Source organism: Hordeum vulgare, chromosome 5H, assembly GCF_904849725.1.
Source record: "Hordeum vulgare subsp. vulgare chromosome 5H, MorexV3_pseudomolecules_assembly, whole genome shotgun sequence".
Taxonomy (NCBI): Eukaryota; Viridiplantae; Streptophyta; class Magnoliopsida; order Poales; family Poaceae; genus Hordeum; species Hordeum vulgare.
The window spans coordinates 580,169,690-580,183,886 of NC_058522.1; positions in this window are offsets into that span (position 1 = coordinate 580,169,690).

Below are 14,197 nucleotides of genomic sequence, written 5' to 3' on the forward strand. Positions count from 1 at the left end.
TAGTCCACTTAAAAACTACATTTGTATGACTTTGTTTTTTATTTTATTTTTCGTTATTAATGTGGATTTGTGGTTTGAAAGTTTGGGGCTATTTTATATGATGTATCTATCAGAGCATTAGATGTTGATTTCGGCATTAGACACTTAGGATCAAACTTGCCCAGGCTCCAGAAAATTTCTGGCTCCGCCACTATCCTCAAAGATCGTAAGAAGCTGGAGAAAGATGTCGGAAAGTTTAAAGGGGGGTAAATACAACAAAGTATTCATTATAGAAACCTAATTGACCTAGATCCTTTAAATTGGTCACTGATATCAAATGTTTTCTGGATGCAGGTCATGGAGAATGAGAGGGGGCGGCAGCCAATGAAGTTGATGTGGGTGCTTTCAGCAAACAAAAACTACCCAGAAAATCCCCACTGCACCAGTAAAGTTTGATAAAGTATGCATATCTTCTTCCATCCTGCCTTAGCTTGCCTCAGATCATATATATCTACTAACCTACTCCCTCTGTTCCTAAATAATTGTTGTTTGGGAGAACTAACCTAGCTCCCCCCAACAACAATTATTTAGGAACAGAGGCTTGCACGTGGCTATGTGATAATTACATTTGTCTTACTTAACTGACGTTTGATCCAAATTTAGTTCTTGTGTTTTCTGTAATAGAACAAGTTCCTTATATGTGTTTAACTACCCTGCCATGTCTTAGCCATAAATTAGTTCTCCCAGTTTGCAGCTTGCAATAGAACATAAGTTGAACCTCTATGAATTATCATATATGTAAAATTACGGAATTGTAACACATCATGATATATCCAAGGAATAAAATCAGTGTGGTATGTGCATCTGTATTTGATGGTAGCATTCAGTCAATTTTGTAACACATCATGATATATCCAAGGAATAAAATCAGTGTGGTATGTGCATCTGTATTTGATGGTAGCATTCAGTCAATTTTGTTTCTGTCCCCCTGCGTAGGCTGCCATTTGAGCATGTGTGAAATGTATGCAGGAAGGCTTTTCTTACAAGCTAGGAGATGACGTGAACTATTTTCTTTTATTTTAAAATTACTGTTGTTGGCTAGTATAAAATAATTAAGTTGTACTTCTCAGCGACAACAATTTAAAAACAAGTGGAGTACCAAAGTAGGCAACAGTCCTCGTAAAAGGGCCGAACCCATATAATTCTGACGAGTATATGGGTTCGGCGCATTTTTCTTGCCAGAACAGGTATCCCTGGCGTGGCCCGGATAAAGACCCTTTCCACCGTAATTTATATGGTTTCATCACTTGGATACGGGTCAAACCCTATTTGCCTCCATCGTCACTCCGCCACGATTTCCATCCCCCTCCGCCCAATTTCTTGCCGCCAACGAGCCTAAAAAAACCGCTAGCAACCTTCCCGACCCATGAACGGCTATGGAAGTGGTGGTGATGATGCGGAGCGCCGCCGCTGTCGCATCTCCGACGCCGCACACAAGCAGGGGGCATGGAGGTGGCTCAACTATGGGAGCGGGCCGCCTCGAATGCCGCGAGCTCGACGTGTACGAGCGTGAGCTCGCGGTCCGCCGTCGTGCCTCCGTCGGCTCCTCTGCCGCGGGGAGCTCGTCTGCGGGCGCCTCGAGCTCGCGGCTCACTCCGGTCAAAAGAGAGCAGGAGGAGCTTGGACCGCTCGTCGTCAAGCTCGAGGCCAATGCGGACCCACCGCATCGAGGTGTCATCGGCAACGAGGGCTACCTCCCCCCGGGACAGGAGGAGCACTTCGAATGTGCCATCATGGTGCACTCAGCGAGGGAGGTGGAGGAGGACGACACGGACCACCGCTGCGAACTCGAGATTGATGAGATCTTCCTCGAGCAGGGCGTCGCGGCATCCTAGGCACGCACGTCCAAGCAGGCGGACCTGCGCGTCATGAAGGCCGGGCAGGCCAAGGTTTGGATCGACCTCGACTCCAACGAGGACTGAGCTCCTCCGGCTCCTGCGCCACGTCGTCACTGCGGCACTTGTTGATTTTGGTAGCTTAGGCTGATCAGGTACGCTACACGGCCCGCAGACCCCCACTAGTCGTTGCAAGTTTCTCCCGTGAAAGTTTTTTTTAATTTTACAGTTTTATATACGGGTTCTAATCTGCAATGCATAAATTCGCCCGACAAATCCGATATGCAGCGAACTGTAAATGCGTTTTCGGGTCCGACTTTTACGGAGTCTGCTAGAGATGCTCTAACATAATCCAGGATGGAAGAAACATACTCCCTCCATTCTTTTTATTATTGTCATCGGTTAGTTCAAATTTGATCTAGACAGAGATAATAATTTCAGAACAGATGAAGTATATTTTTTTTGCCTTAGAACAGATATTCCTGCTTGTTGACATCAAGCACCACCGGTAGGGAGACTACAGTAGTCCTAGCCGTCCCATGTTATATAACATAGTATCCCCGTCCTTTGCATACTGCTGGCTCAGAAACTGGGATGTGGGTGCGTTGGCTGCCCATGGGGCTCAAACAAAATATGCAGATATAGTCCACATGCTGCACACTTGGTTGATGGACATCTGACAGTGGTGGCATAGAGCTATAATCCATACACCCCAGGTTTAGTTCGGTTTGGACTTGTACATGCATGCATGTTGAGTTCGGTTTGGACTTGTACATGGTGTGTGCATCGAGAGTAGAAGATTTTAGCTACGTGTTAGCCATGTCCTAGTGTTAGACGTGTCCTAGTTAGATAAGAGTTGCCAGCAGTCCGGTTTGGACTAGAAATCAAGTTTTACGTAGTCTATGAGTCGGTTGTTCCTGTATATATATATGTGCACGAGGGGCTTCAGTCTTGATACCTTGAGTTGAGATAAAAAGAAGAAAATAAAGAGGGAAAATTAGGGTACGACAAGGGCCCTTGGCTACAAGATTTTGTGTGCGCGTGTTTGTCGTGATTTGATGTGATCGATCCTGTGACGGAGTTCCAACAATTGGTATCAGAGCAAGGTCGAGGAGAAGCTGCGCTTGCCCCGGGGAGGCGACCCGACAAGCGCCTCCGGGCGGGCTATATAGTCGTTGGATGGTGCACGAACAAGGAGGAGCGGACAATAGTCGTTCGTTGAGCGATGGAGGATGAGGAGGTTCAGGAGATCGTCATTCGGCGGAGCGATATGGAGGGAGACGGCGGGCTGTCGTCGGGCAAGGTGGTGGAAGGAGATCATTGATTGGAGAGGTGGTGCCGAGGTGCGGCGCTGGAGCCCATCAAGATCGTTGTCCAGGGGAGTTGGACGAGTCAAAGAGTCGTGCGAGTCGCATGTTCGGGAGTCGTCATGTCCAAGTGCTCGTCTGGGTGACGATTCGTTGAAGTTGAAGTGGTGTGCACGGTGTTCCGTGAGTCATGTCCATGTCCTCGTGGAGCGTCCTGGTTGTGGCCAGTATGGATTCGGTGTGATGCCGAAGGCGGACGATGGTAGTCCAAGCCATCGTAAAGCAAGGAGGTGTGCGAGCAATGGAGAGTGGATCTACTGCAAGCAAGTACATGGAGTATGGTGCGGACCGAGTGCAACGCATCGTCCAAGCAATGGCGGTGGCACAACATTGTAGAGCAAGGAGGTTCTACATGTTTCCAGAGGGGTCATACTCAATGTACGGATACGACGGTTTAGTCCATGTGTCGACAAGTCACGAGTTAACAACAAGTCAATTCCAAAGAGAGCACAAGGAGATGACATGTCAAGATTAGGGAGAGAATGTTAGTGATAATCTTGTCTAGTAGTAGATTAGTTAGTTTTCAGCTCAATTGTTTAGTTCGGCTAGGAGGTGTCTTGGCAGTATGCATGCGTGTTGAGTTCAGTTTGGACTTGTACATGGTGTGTGCATCGAGAGTAGAAGATTTTAGCTACGTATTAGCCGTGTCCTAGTGTTAGACGTGTCCTAGTTAGATAAGAGTTGCCAGCAGTCCGGTTTGGACTAGAAATCAAGTTTTACGTAGTCTATGAGTCGGTTGTTCCTGTATATATATATATATATATATATATATATATATATATATATATATATATATATATATATATATATATATATATATATATATGTGCACGAGGGGCTTCAGTTTTGATACCTTGAATTGAGATAAAAAGAAGAAAATAAAGAGGGAAAATTAGGGTACGACAAGGGCCCTTGGCTACAAGATTTTGTGTGCGCGTGTTTATCGTGATTTGATGTGATCGATCCTGTGACATTGTTCCAACAATTGATATCAGAGCAAGGTCGAGGAGAAGCTGCGCTTGCCCCGGGGAGGCGACCCGACAAGCGCCTCGGGGCGGGCTATATAGTCGTTGGATGGTGCACCAACAAGGAGGAGCGGACAATAGTCGTTCGTTGAGCGATGGAGGATGAGGAGGTTCAGGAGATCGTCGTTCGGCGGAGCGATATGGAGGGAGACGGCGGGCTGTCGTCGGGCAAGGTGGTGGAAGGAGATCATTGATTGGAGAGGTGGTGCCGAGGTGCGGCACTGAAGCCCATCAAGATCGTCGTCCAGGGGAGTTGGACGAGTCAAAGAGTCGTGCGAGTCGCATGTTCGGGAGTCGTCATGTCCAAGTGCTCGTCTTGGTGATGATTCGTTGAAGTTGAAGTGGTGTGCACGTTGTTCCGTGAGTCATGTCCATGTCCTCGTGGAGCGTCCTGGTTGTGGCCAGTATGGATTCGGTGTGATGCCGAAGGCGGGCGATGGTAGGCCAAGCCATCGTAAAGCGAGGAGGTGTGCGAGCAATGGAGAGTGGATCTACTGCAAGCAAGTACATGGAGTATGGTGCGGACCGAGTGCAAGGCATCGTCCAAGCAATGGCGGTGGCACAACATTGTAGAGCAAGGAGGTTCTACATGTTTCCAGACGGGTCATACTCAATGTACGGATACGACGGTTTAGTCTATGTGTCGACAAGTCACGAGTTAACAACGAGTCAATTCCAAAGAGAGCACAAGGAGATGACATGTCAAGATTAGGGAGAGAATGTTAGTGATAATCTTGTCTAGTAGTAGATTATTTAGTTTTCAGCTCAATTGTTTAGTTCGGCTAGGAGGTGTCTTGGCAGTATGCATGCATGTTGAGTTCGGTTTGGACTCACTAGTGGGGACGGGGCCTTTAGCCCCGACCCGTAAGGGGCTTTAGTCCCGGTTCATCAACCGGGACTAAAGGCCTAACCTTTAGTCCCGGCCTTGTTCCAAGCCAGGACTAAAGGTGCTCCACGTGGGCGCCTCGTAGCGCCCTCAGGGGCAGGTCCTTTATTCCCGGTTCGTTACACGGACCGGGACTAAAGAGTTTCAGATTTTGTTTATTTTTAGGTTTTAGGGTTTTAGGGTTTAGGTGTTCGGGAGATTAACGTGATGCCTCGTTTGGTGTTCGGGAATTAGTTTTCATATAATTTAAATAGAAATAATTATGCATATATATATAAGATTAACTTATCTTACAAGCGAGCATATATATACAATTATATGGAGATCTGAATTATCGGGACTAGAGCCCGTCTATTCGATTACATGGACGAACATCAGTAATGGCCCCTAGCTACACTAAATCGTCCTTTGTCATCTATAGCTTCCGTCCTCAGAAAGGTCGCAAGCTCCTCTGCAACAGCAATCGCGCGTTACTCTGGTAGGACCTTCGTCCTCATGGCCGTGTACTATATAAGAAGAGGAGATGAATATGAATATAAATCATGATAACAAAGAATGACGGGTAAAAATAGAGGTGTGAATGTTCATTGCTTACGTCGAATCTGTGATCCTTGTGCTCAGAGGTAAACGTGCGAATGGTCTCGCAAACATAGTATCCGCATAGATGCGTCCCCCGTGGCCGCTGGTTGCACTTTACGAGAATAGAATATATATAATCAAAATAATAATCTAGCTTCATAAATGTATCGAAAATAGAAGTATATCATACTACTACTTACCTGAGCCGCTTTAAAGGTCAGCTTCTCAGGCTCGATACCGGGAGTCACGCACTTAAACCGCTTCCAAACCCTGCCCGACAAGGATAATGATTTGCTAAGTTTTTCATTAACTGATATATCAGAAAATCATCGAAAGAGACCGATAGAGCTCAAGAATGATTGAAATTACCCTTGGAGCATGTCCTGCAGGCTTTGGAACTGTTCCAAGGGTCTCGATAATGGGTCAAAGGCATCAACTCTTCCCTTATCAATTTGAATGTCCAACAGAATCCAATGAAAGCTGCACATGTATATATATATGTGTGTGTGTCAGTAACAATTACACTTATAAGTGAATGGACACAACAGAGTAAAGACCCTCACCTGAAGTTGTATGGAAACAGTATGTGGTCATAGAAATTTTGATCTGTTAGAAACCTTAGAAGGTTTTCCTCCGTCTCCTTGGGTTTATCAGTTAGCGTTGCTATATGTATTTTATCTGGGTCAATAAACCCAATATTTAGGATGTTCCTACTTTTACAATCCAGAATCTTCATTCTGCATAATAGAGTACAAGTTATATATAGACAATGAATTAAAATAACTAAACAAGTTATATGTAGACAACAAATTGAAAAACTTACAGACAATAGCAACTCATAAGCGATTTGTCGAGGGCGTCGCCATTGTACATCTGGAAGAGTTCATCAAAGTCGATATGAATTTCTTCGGGGCGGCCGTAGTACTCCCGTGGGACACTCACCACGATCATCGTTCTCCCATTCTTTGATTCACTTAAGTACCATGTATGCAAGTAACGCATATTTGTTGGGAGATCATCAAACTTATCTTTGCTGACCAAAGGCGCTCCCATGACAACTTGTGGCTTAGGGGCTACCACAGCCTTGGGTAACCTGTCGTCTTGGGAAGCCAGAATGTCTTCAACCGAGATACCCCATTCAGCCGCCCACTTCTTTGCTAATTCCAAATATTGCCCCTGCACCGGAGGGGGACATTCTCGGTTAACACCCTGAGGGGTGGGATCGACTGTTTGGCCTGTTGTCCAAGCTGAGGAACGTCTGATTTTTTCTTGCTTGTAGTTGAACTTGATTTGCTCCCACTTGCACTTGCACGTGATCTGCTCTTTTTCACTTCCTTCTGCAATGTGCGTGTATAGTCATCAAGCTTATGGTGTAAGTCATACTGTGATGGAAGGGTCGTGAAGTATTTTGCAAATCCTATTTGCTTCTCTGTGTATTCCGGGCGGGGCTCGGGTTCCTTCTTTTTCATTTGCGCATCATGATGTTCCTTTGCTATCCTGGCGTTTTCCTCGGGGGTACGATCATAAGGTCTGATAGGAAGATTAGCATGAGGTACCTTTGGGAGGGGCGACCATTTGCGCTTTGGGGGGCTCCGTCGCTTAGAAATCGTCGGCGGAGCGTTCTTGGTGGCACACTTCCGCTTAGTATCCGGAGCGGGCGGCGGCGGAGACGGACGACCCAAGTCCGGCGACGATGATCGAGATGGACTCGTGTTGTGTTGGCCGACGTCATGTGGAGGGCTTGGAGGTAATGTAGGTGTAGGTGACCTGCGACGACTCGGAGGCGGTGTTGTCCTTGGGGCCGAGCCTGGAAGCTTGATGTAGTTCTTGTCCCATAGGATGACTCCACCCAGTACTTCTCCGAGTGTCCTCTTATCTTCGGGTCCAGCTATGTCGAGCTCCATATCATGAAACCCCGCCATGATTTCATCCACCCCGACTTTAGCAAAGCCAGCTGGAATCTCACGGCCATGCCAGCGTGCATCAGGGCCAGAAGGTAAAGCTTGTCCGTGTTGGAATTATGCCCTAGAGGCAATAATAAATATAGTTATTCTTATAATTCCTGTATCAAGATAATCGTTTATTATCCATGCTATAATTGTATTGAATGAAGACTTATATACATGTGTGGATACATAGACAAAACACTGTCCCTAGCAAGCCTCTAGTTGGCTAGCTAGTTGATCAAAGATAGTCAGGGTGTTCTGATTATGAACAAGGTGTTGTTGCTTGATAACTGGATCACGTCATTAGGAGAATCACGTGATGGACAAGACCCAAACTAATAGACGTAGCATATTGATCGTGTCATTTTGTTGCTACTGTTTTCTGCGTGTCAAGTATTTGTTCCTATGACCATGAGATCATATAACTCACTGACACCGGAGGAATGCTTTGTGTGTATCAAACGTCGCAACGTAACTGGGTGACTATAAAGATGCTCTACAGGTATCTCCGAAGGTGTTCGTTGAGTTAGTATGGATCGAGACTGGGATTTGTCACTCCGTGTGACGGAGAGGTATCTTGGGGCCCACTCGGTAATACAACATCACACACAAGCCTTGCAAGCAATGTGACTTAGTGTAAGTTGCGGGATCTTGTATTACGGAACGAGTAAAGAGACTTGCCGGTAAACGACATTGAAATAGGTATGCGGATACTGACGATCGAATCTCGGGCAAGTAACATACCGAAGGACAAAGGGAATGACATACGGGATTATATGAATCCTTGGCACTGAGGTTCAAACGATAAGATCTTCGTAGAATATGTAGGATCCAATATGGGCATCCAGGTCCCGCTATTGTATATTGACCGAGGAGTCACTCGGGTCATGTCTACATAGTTCTCGAACCCGCAGGGTCTATACACTTAAGGTTCGACGTTGTTTTATGCGTATTTGAGTTATATGGTTGGTTACCGAATGTTGTTCGGAGTCCCGGATGAGATAACGGACGTCACGAGGGTTTCCGGAATGGTCCGTAAACGAATATTGATATATAGGATGACCTTATTTGATTACCGGAAGGTTTTCGGAGTTACCGGGAATGTACCGGGAATGACGAATGGGTTCCGGGTGTTCACCGAGGGGGGGGGGCAACCCACCCCGGGGAAGCCCATAGGCCTTGGGGGTGGCGCACCAGCCCTTAGTGGGTTGGTGGGACAGCCCAAGAAGGCCCTATGCGCCATAAGAAGAAAATCAAAGAGAAAAGAAAAAAAAGAGGAGGTGGGAAAAAGGGGAAGGACTCCTCCTTCCAAACCTAGTTGGATTCGGTTTGGAAGGGGAGGACTCCCCCCCTTGGCTCGGCCGAACCCATTGGGGGTCCTTGGACCCCAAGGCAAGGCTCCCCCTCTTCCCCCTATATATACGGAGGTTTTTGGGTTGATTTGAGACAACTTTGCCACGGCAGCCCGACCACATATCTCCACGGTTTTACCTCTAGATCGCGTTTCTGCAGAGCTCGGGCGGAGCCCTGCCGAGATAAGATCATCACCAACCTCCGGAGCGCCGTCACGCTGCCGGAGAACTCATCTACCTCTCCGTCTCTCTTGCTGGATCAAGAAGGCCGAGATCATCGTCGAGCTGTACGTGTGCTGAACGCGGAGGTGCCGTCCGTTCGGCACTAGATCGTGGGACTGATCGCGGGGCGGATCGAGGGACGTGAGGACGTTCCACTACATCAACCGCGTTCACTAACGCTTCTGCTGTGCGATCTACAAGGGTACGTAGATCGAATATCCCCTCTCGTAGATGGACATCACCATGATAGGTCTTCGTGCGCGTAGGAAATTTTTTGTTTCCCATGCGACGTTCCCCAACAGTGGCATCATGAGCTAGGTTCATGCGTAGATGTCCTCTCGAGTAGAACATAAAAGTTTTTGTGGGCGGTGATGTGCATTTTGCTGCCCTCCTTAGTCTTTTCTTGATTCCGCGGTATTGTTGGATTGAAGCGGCTTGGACCGACATTACTCCTACGCTTACGAGAGACCGGTTTCATCGCTACGAGTAACCCCGTTGCTCAAAGATGACTGGCAAGTGTCAGTTTCTCCAACTTTAGTTGAATCGGATTTGACCCAGGAGGTCCTTGTATAAGGTTAAATAGCAATTCATATATCTCCGTTGTGGTGTTTGCGTAAGTAAGATGCGATCCTACTAGATACCCATGGTCACCACGTAAAACATGCAACAACAAAATTAGAGGACGTCTAACTTGTTTTTGCAGGGTATGCTTGTGATGTGATATGGCCAACGATGTGATGTGATATATTGGATGTATGAGATGATCATGTTGTAATAGATAATATCGACTTGCACGTCGATGGTACGGCAACCGGCAGGAGCCATAGGGTTGTCTTTAAACTAACGTTTGTGCTTGCAGATGCGTTTACTATTTTGCTAGGATGTAGCTTTAGTAGTAATAGCATGAGTAGCACGACAACCCCGATGGCGACACGTTGATGGAGATCATGGTGTGGTGCCGGTGACAAGAAGATCGTGCCGGTGCTTTGGTGATGGAGATCAAGGAGCACGTGATGATGGCCATATCATGTCACTTATGAATTGCATGTGATGTTAATCCTTTTATGCACCTTATTTTTCTTAGAACGACGGTAGCATTATGAGGTGATCTCTCACTAAAATTTCAAGACGAAATTGTGTTCTCCCCGACTGTGCACCGTTGCTACAGTTCGTCGTTTCGAGACACCACGTGATGATCGGGTGTGATAGACTCAACGTTCACATACAACGGGTGCAAAACAGTTGCACACGCGGAACACTCGGGTTAAGCTTGACGAGCCTAGCATGTGCAGACATGGCCTCGGAACACATGAGACCGAAAGGTCGATCATGAATCATATAGATGATATGATTAGCATAGGGATGCTTACCACTGAAACTATACTCAACTCACGTGATGATCAGACTTGAGCTAGTGTAAGTGGATCATGAACCACTCAAATGACTAGAAAGATGTACTTTTTGAGTGGGAGTTTAGCAAGTAATTTGATTAAGTTAAACTCTAATTATCTTGAACATAGTCTAAGTCCACTTTGAATATATTTGTGTTGTAGATCATGGCTCACGCGACAGTCATCCTGAATTTTAATACGTTCCCAGAGAAAGCTAAGTTGAAAGATGATGGAAGCAACTTTGTAGACTGGGCTCATAATCTTAAGCTAATCTTACAAGCTGGGAAGAAGGATTATGTCCTTAATGCTACGCTAGGAGATGAACCACCCGCTACGGCTGACCAGGATGTTAAGAACGCTTGGTTAACACGTAAGGAGGACTACTCAGTAGTTCAATGTGCAGTCTTGTATGGCTTAGAACCGGGACTTCAACGTCGCTTTGAGCGTCATGGAGCATATGAGATGTTCCAGGAGTTGATGTTCATCTTTCAAAAGAACGCCCGGATCGAGAGGTATGAGACCTCCGATAAATTCTATGCTTGCAAGATGGAGGAGAATTCGTCTGTCAGTGAACATGTGCTCAAAATGTGTGGGTACTCAAACCGTCTAGCTGAGCTGGGGATTGAACTCCCGCAAGAGGCTATCATTGACAGAATCCTTCAATCACTGCCGCCAAGCTATAAAGGCTTTGTGTTGAACTACAACATGCAAGGGATGAACAAGTCACCGGCGAGTTGTTTGCGATGCTGAAAGTCGTAGAGTCTGAACTCCGTAAAGAGCATCAAGTGTTGATGGTGAATAAGACCACTAGTTTCAAGAGAAACGGCAAAGGCAAGAAGGGTAATTCAAAGAAGAGCGGCAAGCCTGTTGCCAATCCGACGAAGAAACCCAAAGCTGGACCTAAGCTTGAAACAGAGTGTTACTATTGCAAGGGTATGGGTCACTGGAAGCGGAACTGCCCCAAGTATCTGGCTGATAAGAAGGCGGCCAAAGAAAAATCAGGTATATTTGATATACATGTTATTGATGTGTACTTAACCGGCTCTCGTAGTAGTGCCTGGGTATTCGATACTGGTTCTGTTGCTCATATTTGCAACTCGAAACAGGAACTGCGGAATAGACGAAGGCTGGCGAAAGATGAAGTGACGATGCGCGTAGGAAATGGTTCCAAGGTTGATGCAATCGCCGTCGGCACAGTTTCACTTCAGTTACCATCAGGATTAGTTATGAACTTGAATCATTGTTATTTAGTGCCTGCGTTGAGCATGAACATTATATATGGATCTTGTTTATTGCGAGACGGTTACTCTTTTAAGTCAGAGAATAATGGTTGTTCTATTTCTATGAGTAACATCTTTTATGGTCATGCATCCAATGTGAGAGGATTGTTCATATTGAATCTTGATAGTGATACACACATACATAACATTGAGACCAAAAGAGTTAGAGTTAACAATGATAGCGCCATATTTTTGTGGCACTGCCGCTTAGGTCATATTGGTGTAAAGCGCATGAAGAAACTCCATGCCGATGGACTTTTGGAGTCACTTGACTTTGATTCACTTGACATGTGCGAACCATGCCTCATGGGCAAGATGACTAAAACTCCGTTCTCCGGAACAATGGAGCGTGCCAGTGACTTGTTGGAAATCATACATACCGATGTGTGCGGTCCGATGAGCGTAGAGGCACACGGCGGATATCATTATTTTCTCACCTTCAGTGACGATTTGAGTAGATATGGTTATGTCTACTTAATGAAGCACAAGTCTGAAACATTTGAAAAGTTCAAGCAATTTCAGAGTGAAGTTGAAAATCATCGTAACAAGAAGATCAAGTTCCTACGGTCTGATCGTGGGGGTGAATATCTGAGTTTCGAGTTTGGTGCTCACTTAAGACAATGTGGAATTGTTTCACAGTTGACACCGCCTGGAACACCACGGCGTAATGGTGTGTCCAAACGCCGTAATCGTACTTTATTAGAGATGGTGCGATCTATGATGTCTCTTACCGATTTTCCATTATCGTTTTGGGGTTATGCATTAGACACAGCTGCATTCACTTTAAATAGGGCACCATCAAAATCCGTTGAGACGACACCATACGAACTGTGGTATGGCAAAAGGCCAAAGTTGTCGTTTCTTAAAGTTTGGGGATGTGATGCTTATGTCAAAAAGCTTCAACCTGAAAAGCTGGAACCCAAAGCGGAAAGGTGCATCGTCATAGGTTACCCAAAAGAGACAGTTGGGTACACCTTCTATCTCAAATCCGAGGGCAAAGTGTTTGTTGCTAAAAACGGAGCTTTTCTCGAGAAGGAGTTTCTCTCGAGAGCATTGAGTGGGAGGAAGATAGAACTTGATGAGGTTGTCGAACCTCTCATCCCTCTAGATGGTGGCGCAGGGCAAGGGGAAACCTCTGTCGTTGCGATGCCGGTTGAGGAGGAAGTTAATGATGATGATCATGAAACTCCGGTTCAAGTTCCTGTCGAACCACGCAGGTCGACGAGACCACGTGCTGCTCCAGAGTGGTACGGTAATCCTGTCATGTCAATCATGTTGTTAGACAACAATGAACCTGCAAATTATGAAGAAGCAATGGTGGGCACAGATTCCAACAAATGGCTAGAGGCCATGAAGTCCGAGATAGGATCCATGTATGAGAACAAAGTGTGGACTTTGGAAGTACTACCCGAGGGCCGCAAGGCTATTCAGAACAAATGGATCTTTAAGAAGAAGACGGACGCTGACGGCAATGTGACCGTTTATAAAGCTCGACTTGTGGCAAAGGGTTTTTCACAAGTTCAAGGAGTTGACTACGATGAGACATTCTCACCCGTAGCGATGCTTAAGTCCGTCAGAATCATGTTAGCAATAGCTGCATTTTTCAATTATGAAATCTGGCAGATGGATGTCAAAACGGCGTTCCTTAACGGTTTCCTTAAGGAAGAGTTGTATATGATGCAACCCGAAGGTTTTGTCGATCCTAAGAATGCTAACAAGGTGTGCAAGCTCCAGCGATCCATTTATAGACTGGTGCAAACATCTCGGAGTTGGAACAAACACTTTGATGAGGTGATCAAAGCATTTGGGTTTATACAAGTGGTTGGAGAATCTTGTATTTACAAGAAAGTGAGTGGGAGCTCTGTGGCGTTTCTAATATTATATGTGGATGACATATTGCTGATTGGAAACAACGTAGAGTTTTTGGAGAGCATAAAGGATTACTTGAATAAAAGTTTCTCTATGAAGGACCTAGGAGAAGCTGCTTACATTCTAGGCATTAAGATCTACAGGGATAGATCGAAACGCCTGATAGGACTTTCACAAAGCACATACCTTGATAAAGTTTTGGAGAGGTTCAAAATGGAACAGCCCAAGAAAGGGTTCTTGCCAGCTTTACAAGGTACGAGATTGAGTAAGACTCAGTGCCCAGCAACTAATGAGGATAGAGAGCATATGAGCACCGTCCCCTATGCTTCAGCCATAGTTTCTATCATGTATGCAATGCTATGCACTAGACCGGTCGTTAGCCTGGCCATAAGTATGGCAGGTAGGT